The sequence below is a fragment of the Coturnix japonica genome, chromosome 5 (assembly GCF_054131305.1).
Source record: "Coturnix japonica strain WE chromosome 5, WE-NBRP24, whole genome shotgun sequence".
NCBI classification, from domain to species: domain Eukaryota; kingdom Metazoa; phylum Chordata; class Aves; order Galliformes; family Phasianidae; genus Coturnix; species Coturnix japonica.
The window spans coordinates 27,850,286-27,865,815 of record NC_140667.1 but is presented as its reverse complement, the minus strand read 5'-3'; the positions used below and the strand labels follow the sequence as shown (position 1 = coordinate 27,865,815).

At 48.3% G+C, this 15,530-nt stretch overlaps 1 long non-coding RNA gene across 3 annotated transcripts; it reads right to left on the bottom strand.

Moving 5' to 3' along the window:
* Positions 1 to 3,837: 3,837 nt before the first annotated feature.
* LOC107314975 (uncharacterized) lies at positions 3,838 to 14,990 on the bottom strand. 3 transcript variants are annotated; one of them, XR_014946651.1, is made up of 3 exons: positions 14,721 to 14,990; positions 9,121 to 9,228; positions 4,137 to 4,500 (listed from the first exon to the last, which is right to left on the bottom strand). It is a non-coding gene; the product is annotated as an uncharacterized LOC107314975 (long non-coding RNA). The 3 variants fall into 3 exon arrangements; XR_014946652.1 differs by lacking the exon at positions 4,137 to 4,500 and adding an exon at positions 8,765 to 8,836 and having other exon boundaries at positions 14,721 to 14,852; XR_004307411.2 differs by lacking the exons at positions 9,121 to 9,228; positions 14,721 to 14,990 and adding an exon at positions 8,001 to 8,288 and having other exon boundaries at positions 3,838 to 4,500.
* Between the last annotated feature and the right edge of the window lie 540 nt (positions 14,991 to 15,530).

Here is a 15,530-nt window from a genome sequence, read left to right as displayed (position 1 = left end):
ACAAAGAGGAGGCTGACTCCTAGAGCTCTGCTATACCCGCATGACTGTAAAGAGATGTTTTTTACTCTAATTATATTATTCCTTATATACACCAGGGTTAGTGAGAGAGAATTTCTCTGGGTCTTTTCCGTCTGTTAAGTTCCATGGTTTGTGATTCACTGTAAAAAAAACAAGGGTGGTTGAAAAAAAAAAGAGTTGTTTTGAGCTGTGTGGTGATGAAATACAGTAACTGAAAATGCTGTGGGTTTTGAGGTTGGATTTTGTGATTAAAATATTGTTAGGTTCAGGATAGGATTGGCTGGTAAAATGAGTTACAGTAAGACATTATGTTTTCACCTCTAGAAAGTTGAGTTCAAGCCCTGTTTAAGATCACAAAACCCGTAAGTAGTTCAGGATGATTAACAGTTTCTGAATGGGACAGGGTAGGAACAGCAGGGGCCAGGAAGGTCAGGCTGGATTCCCACCACAGAGGCCGTGGCCTGCAGCACAGCAGGGCACTGCAGGTGAGGGCAGACTTCTCCTGGCATGGGGGTAAGGACGAGTGCAGAGGAGGTACTGAGGGGCCAGATGGAGGCTGTGCAGCCATGTGGCTGTGGCGGGTACCACATGAAATGCGTGCCCTGCATGCACTACCCAAGCAGTGACAGAAGCTCAATACGGTTTAGTCCCACCCATTTCAGTCAGATTATGAGCAGAGATGACACTACTTCTGCACAACGGCGCAACATCAGAGGCTCCTGCGCAGATAGCCAGTTCAACCCATGCAGCAATGACGTTTCTTAGGACCATGTTGCAATTTGTTCCCAAGCTGCTGATTCAAGAAGCTTAATTGCAGAAGAAACACTGCCAGGAACTCTCTCAGGTTCATTTCCCTCCCACGCTTTCAGTTTTAACCTACCTCAACAAGATACGTATTCTCATCAAATACGTTGCTTGCACACATGTACCCTAGGCAGCTGGAAACAGCACCAATGACCTTCAAGCTACTAAATACAAAGCAGTGCAGCAAGCAGATTTCTTTCAAGCCAACCCACTAGCCAAGTACCACTTGCTCTTGAAATACAGCATAATAGGGTATAAGTGATGCATCACTGCCAGTTTGGTGTTCTGCATTTACCCTAAATGCAGTTAATGTGGTTACTGTTAACAGAGAGTTACAGATCTACTCACAAGTTAACAGCTCTGTTAAGATCATCTTATCTAGTTGTCTGGAAATAGAACTGAGTTTTTTGCATAGCACAGTATTTATCAGGTGGTTTTGGTTACTTCTGAGATTTTGTGAAGTACTGTGACTGGGGTATCTTGTTTGTTTTTAATTTTTCTACAATTTCAATGATTCCTAAAGTGAAACATGAATTGGATTCAATTTGAGCCTTGAGTACTTTTTGTACCAAAACACCTTCTTTTAGCACTCAAGATATTCCCTCAGTTTCTAAAACTTACCTGTAAGCTTGTCTTACACAGGGAGCTACAAACCCATTTAAAACCACAACATGCTTCCAAAGTGCTTCAGGGAGCTGGGAATTATTTGATCCATTTTACAGACCGGTCCCCATTTCTGCATAGAATGGAGACCAGCTCTAACCCCATATCTCTGAGGTAAGGGACATCAGCCCACAGTACCATTTATATGAGCTGCTCTCAATTTGGCTTAGCTAGGCAGGGGTTCAGAGGAGCTGTGTTTATTTACATTTCCTTGTGTAAAGGACAATGTATCCAGAGCCCCTGGATAACCCAAAATGCAATTAACAAATCCATTCAATTTCTACAATAAGAAAATACTTTGCTCAGTAGGAAACTAATCGTGTGGCACTTCCAAAAAAATCCCTTTTGGTGCTTCCCTTCTTCTGAGCATTAAAATCATAACAATCCACAAAACTTCAGTATTTCCAAGATTTGGCTTTACAAGGAGCACTGAAAAACCAGTGAATTCAGCAAATGGCTGAGACAGCAACTGGCTGAGACAGTTTTCCAGCATCCTGGTAGATCCCCCTTGCCCTGCAGAGACCTGCTCTTTGCTAAACACGGGGACTCCCCTGCAGAAGCTCCTGCTGAGAGCTGCTGTGACAGTCTGTACAGGGAAAGCAGATGCTCATTAAAGCCAGTTGTGGGCCATTCAGGTAATTTACAGGAGGCAACCAATCCCTGACCCTTCTGGAGCCCAGGAGCCATCAGGACATATCCTGAAAGTGCAGAAATATCACGTGCTCCCAAGGAGATGATGCCCGAAACAAACGCACTGCTGTGTTCCTGCAGTAGCTTCCATCTCCAGATGGGTGTAGGATGTGACCGTAGGAAGGCAAGTTGCAGCAGCCTAAACTTGCTGGCTCTGCAAATGCAGATGACGCCCCATTGAAGGGCAGTGTTGCAAAACTGGTGCATCACACAGCCCTTTCCAGTAGAGCAGTTCCCAGAGTGGTGTTCCCTGGACTTTTGCTGTTTTCCCAGTGCTCCCCACATGGCACCTTGCACAACACTAGCAAGGCTCATCAGGAGCACCTGAGCTCAACCAACAGAAGTGAGAGCTCCCAGAGGTTGCCTTTTCCTAATGCAGTGCTCCCATGGCCTGTGAGCTCTCCATCCCTCCCACTAATGACCCAAAGCACAGGGCTGCGTGTGACGGCAGAGCCAGGGCGGCCCACGCACCCTGTGAGAAGCACGGCGTCCCCCCGCCCCAGCAGCCTGAGCTTGTGCAGCAGCACAGGAACAAAACAAACCACAGCGGAAGTGTGGCTAACAACGCCCGGCACGCCGTGTTCTCAAACGCACGGCTTCGTGCCGGGGCACTGCCAGGTTTGGCTGGTGAGGTGAGCTCTGTGACGGGGCATGCTGCGGCAGGCAGCCCTATGTACGAGCCCTGCCCGCTGCTGACGCACAGAGCTGTGGCTGCAGGCACAGGGCTTCCTCCGGCTGCCCTCCCACCCTGTGGCCCAGATCAGCGCCAGGCCTCCATCGCTGCTCGCCCTGCCCTGTGCACTCCCGGACGCAGATGAGGGTTGGCCGTGATCATCATTAGCAGCTGGGTGCAGGCAAGGAGCCTGCCCTGGCATTTTCTGCTCCCAGTAACAGCAAGGCCTGGAACAAGGCTAGGCAAGAGCTCCTTCCACCAGGGTTCCAGGGTATGTGGCCCCCACCTGTTGCCAGAAGCCCCCAAGAAGAAGTGAGGTGTGACCACCATCACAGCTCTCGTGACCACGCTCCTTTGCTCAATGTTGTGTCTGTGCAACCTCACATTGCAGGCATGCAAGCTATAAACCTCCAATGGGTACTGAGTCACAGCTCAGCACTAAATCAGCACAGTGTATTCTGGCACAACTGGATCCCCTCAGAGCATAAAAGCCAGGACAAGCTCCAGCATGGAAGTACTTGGTGCAGTCATTTGAGCAGTGTCCATCCATCTCACTGCCACTCCTGGACACCTCCAAATTCCACTGGCAATGTGAAGCCTACACCTCAGAGCCAAGCAGAAGATGGCCATGTGGTGGTTGGAGCAGGGCACAGCGGGAGGGCACCTTCCTAGCAAAAGGGCCGTGTCTAAGACAAGCCCTCTACTGCCTTAGCCCTGCATGCTACCGGTGCTGAGGAAGAAATTCCTTTAAACCTTTTAAACTCACACTCTGTTGTTGTTTTTTAACTTGAAAAACACCTCGAGGGAAATTCTGAATCCCTCCGTGCTTGGGCCTGCTGGTATTTATATGCGAGCTGCAGTAGCGGTGCTGTGTGAATAACTGATCACTTTTCCAAGCAGATCGCAAATAACAAGAATTCAGTTTCCTCATTGAATGGAACCTTCTTTTTTTTTTTTTCCTCTCAAATAGGAACTCTCTACTCAAGAAAGCACAAAACATTGAACCTGTTTGTTTCCTTTTCGTGGTTTGTTTTTTTTTTTCTTCAGGTTTGTTTCGATTAAAATGTAACCAAACTCACTCCTGACAAAACCATTCTAAAATGAAAAACAGCATTTAGATGCCGCTGTTTGTTTTCTGCTAAAGCCATTTGTAGATATGATAGATTTTTGTTGGCCCGAAGGAGCACGGAATCAATTATTTAACAAAGTAATGTGCCCAGCTCTACTTGACTTTGTTCTTTTCAGTACAACAACATTTAGGTAGCGCTAATAAAAAACGCTGCCTCGGTGCGAGTGGAAGCGGGAGAGCTTTGTTTGATCACTGTTTCGCAGCATGAAAAAGAGCAGAGCTAACTTCCCTCTGCTGTTGTCAAGGCACCTCCTCGGGAAGGCCCGGGGAGGCAGCGGGAAGGGGAATGCAGCTTCCATGACTCATTCATTCCTCGGCCGCTCTGTGGAGACGGCCCGCAAGTGGTCGATCGGTGGCAATTGTCATGGGGAGTCGGTGATGTGGGTACTCAGACCATCAGCATATTGCACAAGAGCCGTTCGAGGGCTTTTTCTCTTGAGGAAAGCAGGTCCAGACGCTGCCTCTAAACCAGAGAAACTCCACCTGTGTTTCTTTCCGAGCCCTTCTCCATCGCCTCTGGGTGCTGTTAATACAACGTTATTTTTTTATGATATTTTTAGCAATGATGTGAGTAAATCAACCAAGTTACTAATGAAAGAACAGAGCAGGGCCAGGTAAGTGTCAGGGTTATCAGGCAGAGACAAAGCAAACATGCTTCAGAAGAGGAATGTTTTAGACAGTACTGCAGGAGAAGGCATTTAAAATTATTCCACCTCCTAATCAAGCCTTTCTCTAAGCTTCCCACTGTGGCACATTTCATTCTCAGCGTATCTTAAAGATGGTGAAGACCAAAACATATGTCCAACAAAATGGAGAATAACAGTATGCTTCACAGAAACACTTTAAGCTACCCACAGTAGTTACGGGAGGCATTCTGCAACCCTGTGGCATAGCTGGGTTTAGCTAATGCTCTGTCCAAAGGGGCTTTATTCCCACCAGACTCCTTAGCCAGCACTCCTCTTGAGCCAGACCTGCATCGAGTCAATTTTCCTTACTTGCTGGCCATAAACAAACTCTTCTTTCCTTTTGTTGGGTGGTATTCAATCCCCCACCTCCCCCGGTAGCAGTGAAGATTTATAGCAGCATGAAAGGCCAGCCTAACTACAGCAAGTGTTCACAGCAACGCTGCCTTGAAGTTTCAGCTTTGCTTCCTGGGGAGCTAGGAGACATCTGTGATGGGCCTCAGCTCATGCCTGTGTTATATTTGTATCCAGGGACATGAAAAAAGTAGACGTGTGCCAGGTAATTCCCATGCACGTGCTCTCAGTGTGCTGCGCTCTGTGTCACAACAAAACCTTTGCTCACACTTGTATCTGCTGGGTTAGTCATACCAACTGCATTGCCACTGGAGCTACACAAGTGGGTGGGAGGTAAGGAGCCAGCAATCAGTGAGAGAAGTGAGAGTGCAGTGAGGATGCAGCAATGCCTGCAAGGTGGAGGCCTCTTCTGCAAACCAGCTCCTGGAGTCAGAGCACAGAGCAGGACCGGTGGCCAGAGTCCCAGTGCCACCTTGTCTTCCCTTACAGGCAGAGGTAGCACTAGCAGACAGCTTGGCCACAGCAATGGCTCCCGACTCCTGGCAACGTTTCCCCGTTCCCCAGATCCCAGTGCAGATTTGTCCATCTCGGCCCTTCCAGAGTGAAATCGGGGAAGCTTCTCCTCGCCCGGGGTCATGGCACAGCCATGCCCTGCATCACCCCAGGAGGTGGGTGCTGGGCCTCAATGGGGGCTGTAAAGGGACACTTAGCATCCTAGCGCTGGATGGCCCTCCTCTTGTTGCTATGCATGCATTCAGTGCTTAAATCCGGCTTCATTTCCCTCTGAAAGCTCGTCTAGCAATTTGGAAAAAGAAAAGAAGAAAAACAGCACTTAAAAGCGTTTACTGTTTTTAGAACGATTTTGTAGTACAGCAGACTCCAGGCTCACTTGTGCTAGGTGCTGTGCAAGTATAAAGGCAGCTCACAAATAAATACGGCCCCGTATGATCTTCCTTTGTCTGAGACATAAAGCTGCACTCCGAAAGGCTGGTAATCTTTTTCCATAGGGCTATCCAGGTCTGAAATAAGTGGGGTGTGGTAAATCTGTGCTGACGTAAATGAGAGAAGGTGTTTTGAAGAACCCGGGACAGGGAGAGCAAATTGAAAACAGAGCACTCAGTGAATATTACACAAGAAGAGCCTGGTCTATTTTCTGTTTCTTATTTCTGTTAGTGCAGAAATTCCCCTCGTCTTACATTAGAGAGAGGAGGCCAGGAGGCCAGAGCCATGTGGTTTACTGCTGTGATCCGGTAATAACCAAAAGAGGAGACAAACGTGACTGCAAACCACCCAGCCCCGGACCTTGATGTCAGGGTGCAGAGCTCAGACAGACAGACAGCTGAGCCCTGCCTCATGTGGGGTGAGCCCAAACGCGGCAGCCAGACCCGAGGACGTCTGAGCCTGCTGGGAATGGGGACTGGTACCAAATCACCGGGGGTGCCACTTCTCTTTAAGGCAGCGATTGTGCTTTGGGCTTCTCTCCTCCTCTCAACCTGCAGAAAGCTGCGGGACAGACTATTCCTACTTGGATGAAAGGGTAAAAACCTCTTCCTCTGCATTCATGTGCTAAATAGCGTGATAGTTTACGGGAAACATTTCTTAAAAAGCTGTTCGGGCTTGATTTTTATATTTCTCTTCCCCTAACGAAGTGCCTGCGAGCTCAGTACAAACAGATAAACAATCCTGCACAGCGGGTAGCCTAGCTACATTAGCTTGTGCTCTGAACTACTGAGGTTTTGGATGATGTCAGTCTGGTCTCCTGAGGGCTGCTGTTGTCATCAGATAGCAAGGTCGATAAGGCACATGCTATGATGAGGCATGCTCTTGGGTTTAACCATAGTATCGTGTGCGAGGTAGTCAAGAAAGAGCATTTCCTGGTACAGTACCTCTGTAAGGCTGCCTTCATAGGTATTTCCATCACACTGCCCTGTGCTCAGCACGCAACGCACTGCTGACAACCCAAAAGACCAAACATTGCAAGGGTTCAAAAATCCATTTCCTCTATCACAAACATGTTTGTTTGGGCCTTGGCTTTTCTTTTCCTGATATCAGTTTTACTGCTCTTTCCTTTTCTTTTGTTCCTTTTCTTTCCCTTTCTTTCCTCAGCTTTTCTTTCCATTTCTTTCATTTCCTTTCTTCTCTTTTCTTTGCTTTCTTGACTTCTGTTTCTCCAGAAAACACTACTTAAAGCCAAAGTACAGACACTTTCAGGAGCAGGTTTTCTGCTGGTCCCTGACCCAAGCTGCGTTGGAAGCACCTAAAATTCTGCACAGCCTGTCTGCTAGAGGCCCTTGTCTGGATTTGGATACTCCAGCCCCCACCAGCGCTGGTTTCCCCACTGCTCAGATGCTCACTGCCAAACTGCGGTTTCTTCCCCTCCTCTTGTATTACTATATATTGAATGTTGTGGTTTGTTCTATTGGCAGACTGAATGATAACATTTCAGGATCAGTTCTGTGACTCGAGGAGAACTGAAAAGGAGATTGTACACGGCCTTTACCTGGAGCTGAAATAAATTTTACTTTTTTAGCATTTATTTTTCACATATACTTTTCATATTTTACTTAGATAGAGGAGGCTGGATCCCTGACCACCCTTCATTGCTGGACAGCTGGAAGACTCAGGGCAGCCCCAGTTCCACCAGAGCAGCCACGTGCAATAGATGTGCAAAACCTAAAGTGATTCACACTTCTGCCAGCTCTGGCCTGCCCACAGCTAATCTCCATGTACTGGAAAAAGGCAGAAAATCCTGACTATACAAATTGTAATCTTGAACTCTGCTGTCTCTCAGTCTTCAATATACCCATGAATAAAGAGGCCATTTCACTACCTACATAAAGCCCCTGGGGCCCAGTAGGAAAGCATAGCACCTGTGTGAAAAGAGCGGCAGTTAATGTGGCAGCAAGACTCCAAGCTGACAAAGGAATTACGTGCAAGCCCACAGCTTTGCGAGGAGCAGCGATAGGCTGGGTAGGGGAGCACTTACTGCAACACTTGGGTTTTTCCATCCCCTAAAGGACTGAACTCAGCGTAGCTTTTGAACTTCAGGCCTTTTTGAAGCTTTTAAACTCGGAGGACAGGAGGTCCTGGCTGAGCAGAGGATAAGGTTTGCAGAGCTGGAGGGTCCCATACAGGAACAGGGCTCCTGGTGTGGGCATACTGGGAGCTGAGAGACTCCAGGAGCTGGAGCCCACACCAAGCACATTGCTCTCTGTCACATAGCTGGGTTTACTGCTGCCATGAGTCACACATTTTGAAACCCAGCTTGTGTTCCCTGTTGCCCGCACAAGACAGAAAGCATCGAATGTACTTTGTATCTGAACTGAGAACCCCATCTCACACCCTCTGACACTTTCCTCCTCCATTCACAGTCTTGTGGCATTCAAGGCTTAATAGCTTGTAGTTCTATCAGACAAGGTGATTATACTTGCTGATCATCTTGCATGTGACAACACGGTCATACACTGAAGTAGAAAGAAATACTGAAGGAGCAGATAGATGTGACCTAGTAAGCATTCTGTGGGTCATCCATATTTTTACACCAATTTTGATAAGGTCTCCTATAAAGATTGTCAGAGAGCGTAAGTAACATCAGCTGAGGGCCAAAGTTTTTTTACGGTCAATGAACCAGCAGCTGCAGGTCACCCCTCCCTCTCACAGTGAGGAGCACTACATGCCCGAGAACCTGCACCCTCCCATTCAGCCACTGACAGAAATTAGGTGTAGGAACAGCTGATAGAAAATGGTCTACCTGATATTGCTGGTTATCCAGCTCACTGACTCCTTACAGGCAGTTAGATTCACAGTTGCTGGTTTTAGTGCCTAAAATGAGATAGAATTGTCTCTTTTTTTTCCTTTGGAGACACTGGGCGCCTAATTATCTTCTTTCTTTACCACAACTGGAACCCAGATTCTTATTGCTGAGCTCTTACCATGGGTCAAGAGCAATTCACAATAAGCAACCAACCTGCCCTTCAGCTTCCAGATGGGACAGGTTACAAAAAAAAACCCCACTTTAGTTTGCAATAGACCCAGAGGTGATCCAGTATCCCCCAGAGATCATCACTTCCTGTTTTCCTACACAGAACTTTATTTATGGCACTTACCAGTGAGAAAAGCTGACCAACCTACATGCTGGGTTGAACGATTCAGAGCTATGGAGTGCACAGGGAAAGAGCCAGGGACCAACACTGGGACACCAAGCAAGCCAGTTGCTGCCAAAAAAAGGAGAGACAAAGATCTGGGATCAATATGAAAGAACTGTTTCTTTCTCCTCTGCATGTTTGGCCTTTGGAAATGAGCTGATCAGTGAGGTCACAGGGCCAAACTCTACAGCTGACTTTTTTTTTTAAGGACGGATAATTTTATGGCCACTGGTAAGTGCTGTAATTTATGTAAACAAAGATAATGATAAGTGGGAAGAAATCAACTTATGTTTCAAAGCCTTCATTCCCTGGGGACAGGGATGAGAATCAGGAAGGAAAGCTGAAGGGCAGGAGCACAGCTTCCTCTGAGTGCCTAACAGCAGAGCATGGCCCTCCCATTGGAGCTGGATATTCCTACATGCGTACCCATACACACAACCCAGCAGGGATACACTTCCAAGAATTTCCACAGAATTCTACAAAAAACAGAGGCAGAACAGCAACAGTGAGAGGAGAACCAGGATGAAAGTGAAGCACGGGGCTGTTTTAGGAAACCTTATTCATGGAAGAGACATGCAAAGAGAGCAGCAGAAAGGTTTGGAGAAGTGGATCCCCTGGGACCAGGCTGGTGAAGAGAACAGCAAGGACTTTTATCTAGGAGCTGGGCTCTGGTCTTGTTAAGCAAAGGGGATGGGACACAAAACTGATGACCTCTGCAGAAGACATTTAGAGGAAATATTAGGTGAAATTATAGAGCGGTTACAACAGCCTGAGCAGCAAGATGGGAACACCAAGGAAGTGCTGGCACTGGAGACATCAAGGCTAAGGCAGGACAACTCTCTGTGCTGGAGAGGTGGTTTTGGGATTTTTGAGATCAGTCTTGTCATAGTTAAGAGTGAAGGTTCAGATGACTCACTAGAAATCTCTGACAACCTGGATGATACACTGATAACCCCATGGGCTGCCTGTCTCCAGCCTCCATCACGAGACCCCTGGCCTCGTCCAGCTGCCTGCCCTCCAGTTCTCTCAGGCTGCCTGCTTTTGAAACAAGCTTTCAGAGGGTTTAAAAACATTTCCAGTGCTGTTTTAATGCACGTTGAGAGTGTTTTGCCGGTCAGAAAAGTGCCAGATGAAGGAAAATATCTTGGTCAGCAGATTCAGCCTGAGAATCCAAAGCCACATTAACTAAATTTAGAGGAAAATAGTTCTCTGCAGTTCCCCTAGGTATTTTGGCTGTGCACTCTTAAGAGAGGGTCAATTAGGTTTGTTCATGGCTTTTCAGTCCCCTGATAATTTTGCAAGTCTAAAATCATGAGGTTTATCGTAAACATAGCACGCAAGATCTGAGGCTGAGAGAAAATAAGCAGGGAACCTCTCCGCACATTTTAAGTACTGACCCTTTTCCAAGCAAAAGCACACTTTTTACACTCTGGTGTTGGCCTTGGACATAACCTTTCCTCATGACTTGTGGCTGCAATGTCTTAGTAAAGCAGAACTTTGCTTGTGCCCCAGAGCCCTTGCAGCGCATCCAAAGCCAAGAAGCACAGTCTATTCTCTCACTGCAGCTATAATTGGGGTGAATCATGATGGCTCCCACATTAGACTACTCAAGAAATCTCTTCATAGCAAATACAGCAATAGCTTCAAGAAATAACTTCACTGGCGTTTGCTCCATATAGATTAATGTCTCCTCAGGGGCCGTGGCTACCATCCCAAACAACACTTCTAGGGCTTGCGTGGCTACATCCTTTTCCTGTGAATCAACGTTGGCATCTGCTCATCCAGAGCATTCAGGAGAAATATTTGCTGTTGCCTGGAGACTAAGACAGGATAAAAACTATCAGGAGCCCTAAAGTATTTTTGCAGCTCTTCCTCTGATGCCGTGCCACTCCCAGACAATCTCTTTCACTTAGCGGTTGTGTGTCTCACGTGTTCTTCAACCTGTGGAATAGGTATGGTTATACTTGCCAAGTGCACAAAGTACTTGAAAGTCCTCCCAGGCTTTCGCGTGAAAGGAATCACATAGAAGCAAAAAGCACATCCAGGAGATGGCCAACGAGACTCCGTCTATCTTTGTTAGCATCATCATTATTTGTGTTTGCCTTCCACTCTAGGAAGGTGATAAGCCCTAGAGAGACAGAACAGCCGCACTGAGAAGTGGCCTTTTGCATCGCACCGAGCCCCGCTGGATACGTGCGGGATGAGGAAACTTCCTTCCACCCAGAGGTGCAAGCAGACTCTGGAGCTGGCAGTCACGTGTTGCTCACAGCCTCACAACCCACAGGATCCTGCATGGAAAAATTTCACTTCCATGTGTTGACTGAGTTAATGTGGTGGGGAGAGTGGGCGGACATAAAATGGAACTATGAAAAGAGATTAATTTGCAGCTGAAGGCCAGGCAGCGGGAACGCCGGCCCTGTGTTTGCTCAGAGAACAGCAGTTTAGACTGAAACCCAGTTGAAAAAAAGAGGTTAAGGCAGCGGTAGTAAAAAATCAAAACTGGGGAAAAAAAAGCAAAAGTTAAGCAAAGCCTCTCTGGAAATTAAGACGTGGAATTCAAAACATTCGCAGTATAATAAACCCAACCGAGCCCATAAAGCTGCACCAGCCAAAAGGAGGTCTGTTCTGCCTACGAGGAAACACGAAACCGCGTCATGCCTGGCAGCAGCCGCCCCTTAGTCCCGTTTCCTCCCTGCTTTATTGCAGAATTGTGCTGCTGGGTGCCCTCGGCTATGTTTAACGCAGCGTCTGTTTCCACTCTAACCCCTTCGCTTTGGAGGGGGTGGATATAAATCAGCTGTGGAGCTGCCCACAGGGCTTAGTCACAGCAGGTATTGGTTTAGGGTGTCTTAGAGGAACGTGGGTTTTTTTTTCTTATGGAAGTATTCTAGGGAATAAGCGCAGGCTTTGTGAGGAACAGGCATTGCTCCACAGGCCAGAGCATCCAGACAAAAGACATTTTACATCACCCGGCAGAATCCTCTTCTAACATTTTGGGCTGAGTGCCCCAAAGGCTGCTGCTCCACAAGGCCCCAGAAAATATTTATCCCCAGGTCCCCACTGAGCCAGACTCCCATCCCTCCTGCTGCTCCCAGGAGCATGCCTGCCCCGTCTGCTGCCCCTCACCTCAGGACATTCTCTGTGCTGGGTAGCCCCCCTTACTCCCAGCCTCCTCCTGCCCAGAGCCCCAGCACGCAGTTGGCACTGGGTCCAGATGCCTCTTCTGCACACATATCGCCTGCTGCACCTCCTTCCTTCCAGCTCCCAAAGCCTCTTTCTCCAGATTCAAGCACATGCCAGATTTCCCCAGTGCAGGCCACACAAATTGTAGCAATTAGCAAGCGTAAAGGGCATGCTGTGGCTTTCTCACGCATTACTGCATCTTACTACTCATTCCTATCCCTGGGCACACTCATCAGATTGCGTACGGTCAGCAATACTATCCAGGCCCTGGATACTATCCCTACACTGCTGTTCGAGCCCCACTGCAGAGACCCAGTTAGTGGCATTTGTGCATCCAACCACCAGTAGTTAGGAAGTCTCCAGACTCAAGGCAGCACAACAGCTGCCACCCTTGCCAGTCCTATATTGCATGAACTTGATCTCTAGCTTTTCTCGTGCTTCCCATCTCTAATCACATCCCTTCTGTTTCTGTCCCACCACCACATCTCTACTTTGTGATGGCTGGCACAGCCCAGCCTTCCTTCTGTGATCAGCTCCATTTCAGCCCAGGCCCTCCCAGCAGGAACGATATAGATTGCAAGTCCAGATTTGCTTTTAACAGTCTTCTAGGCGTATTTCTACTCTGAAGTTTCTCCAAGTTCTTTCTTTTCTGCCTCCTAATCTCATGACAGTGATGAACTTTGAGCATTTTGAGGGTTTTAAAAGTGGTGTTTTATTGTTACGTGCAATCCTGGCACACCGCACACTTATCAATGAGTGGCTTTGGGCAAAGGTTGGCCAAAACTAGACCATGACCAATTACCCGTAAGAACAACACCACAGTAACACTATTCCACTCCACACCTCTCACCTACAGAGATGCTTGAGAAATGAGAAGCTTCATTTCCACAGCCCACAACTGCAAAACTGAAGGTGCTTCAGTACAAGAGCTACATGTGGCCCATAGCAAGGTGGCCTAGTTACTGGGACACCTACAGCTGCCATGGGTGCTGGGAAGGGGAAAGCAGCTACCAGGTGGGATATGAACCACCTGGAGCTCTGCAGATCAAAGTCACCGCATTCCTCCTGACTGAGAGGCAACTGGCACAGAAAGCCATATATGCTGGCTATAATTTCCAGAGACAACTAGACACTGTAAAGGTGCAGCTCGAGATTTACCCAAATTCTAAGCCAAAAAATATGTACTAACTAATGCCTGCTGCCCAAAGGCATGGGCCCAAGCCCCTGCCACGGACACAGCAAACATCCATGACTGTAACCAGGAGCACATGAGGAACAGACAGACAGACACCATAAGTGTCCCTTTGTGCAGCAGCACAATGCAGTGTGGGAGAGACTGTGCCAGCACACAGCCCAGCCAGCCCTTTCCTTCTGGCCACCTGAGGGTGCCATGCAATGAAGGAATGAGCCAGAGCATTAATAAGCCCTTACACATCAGAGGAGTGTGTCCCTCACTTCCCTTTCGGAAAGGGCTATCTACCCATCTGAGCCCTGGTGAGGATATTACAAATACACGGCCAACCTCTAGGGGAGACAGATGAGAGTCCTGTGAGAAACAACACACTCACAGCTCATCCAAGGAAGCAGAAGTCCCTCCAGAATACCTGTTGCAATACACCTGAGCCACAGTGAACCTTAATGATATCAGACCAGGCAAACCCCATGTTGCTGGAGGCTCTCATGTGCACACACTCTCTCCTATAAATTATTACAGAAAGTAAAGGCCTGATGGTGCCTGCTCACCTCTTTTCTGTTCCCTGTGTGACCAAGCTCAGGGTTAATTTCAAAAAGCAAAGCACCAAGTGACAGGGATTAAACTCACAGAAGAAAAGCAGTGCTGGTATCCTAGAACCAGTGCCCTGGAAAGGCAAGGGAAGCACACAAGCACTGCAAACAAAGACCTACTTTTAGCACAGCTTCACAGTTGTTTGTCATACCAATAGCACCGTGCAACTGTACAGCTATTTCTTCATTAATTATTAACTGTGCAAAGACTGTTTGAAGAGCCATGCAGAAAGTCCAAAGAGGAAGTGGGCAGTTTCAGCTCTACGTATACGCCTTGCAACAGGCTCGGGATCCTCTCCAGATCAGACAAGCCTTGCGCACTGGGGCCAAGGCTCTGCTCCCAGCAGCTGGGAAGGAGCAGGCCCAGGCTGCAGCTGGGCAGGGGCCTCCCAGGCTACAGCACATCCTTGGCGTAGGACATAGAGCAGTATGGGGCTGTGCCCAAGGCTCTTCTCTTGCATGCTGACCGTGCTGCATACAAGTTACATCAGCGTCTGCTGAGCGAACTCCCCATGCAGCTTTTGTACTGCCCATGGGAACCAGCCCTTAGCAGCCACGCTCCCCTTCCACCATCTTTTCTCCACCAAGCTCACCTTCATTGCCAGACCACACAAGAAAGCGCATTGCACAAAGCCAGCAGCAGGAAGGTGTGTTGGTGCAAGCCTCGAGGTATCCCGCAGCTTTTGTTTTGCAGGAACTCTTCCAACACCGAGTTAGGAAACATCTCTCCCTAACGTTGAGGCATGTCAAGACAACTGACAGAGCAGTGGTTCGGCAGCAATATTCCACCCCCGATTTGGAAGCGAGCTGGAACAGCTTCAGATGCAGAGCACCAAACCTCCTCCAGAGAGCTTAGAGGTGAAGAAAACAAGAGCTGCACCACCAGTAGCACTGGCAAAGAGGAGTCCCTAAATACAAACACTTATTGCAAAAGTTGCTGGGATTGGTGACTGATAGTTCCAGGAGTCTGAGGGCCTGAATGCAACATTAGGATCAGCCTTACAGACTTTGCTGGGCATCTACATTCTCTTCCCTTGCAAAATGCTGAACAACCACTCCACCACCAAGGCCCACCACCGCTAACAAGTCAAGCCAGAGGTCTGGGTAACCCACAGCACTCAGCACCCAACCAGAACCCCACCCAAAGCACAGCACAGGCCGTCCAGCTCAAGGCACAAGCTACACAGAGCAGAGAGTAAGCCAGCAGGGACAGAGGGAATGAAAGGAGACAGGCGGGGGCTCCCTAAGAGACGAGAGGGCTGAAGGCCAGGGCCAGGCACTTGGCAGGGCTGACCTTCATACCCCTGAGCTGGGCAGCTGACCAGCTGCACCTGCAGGAGTGAAGGAGGGTGCCGAGCACCTGGTGGGTGCCTCATGGCAAAGGGAGAGGAACAGCTGCACGT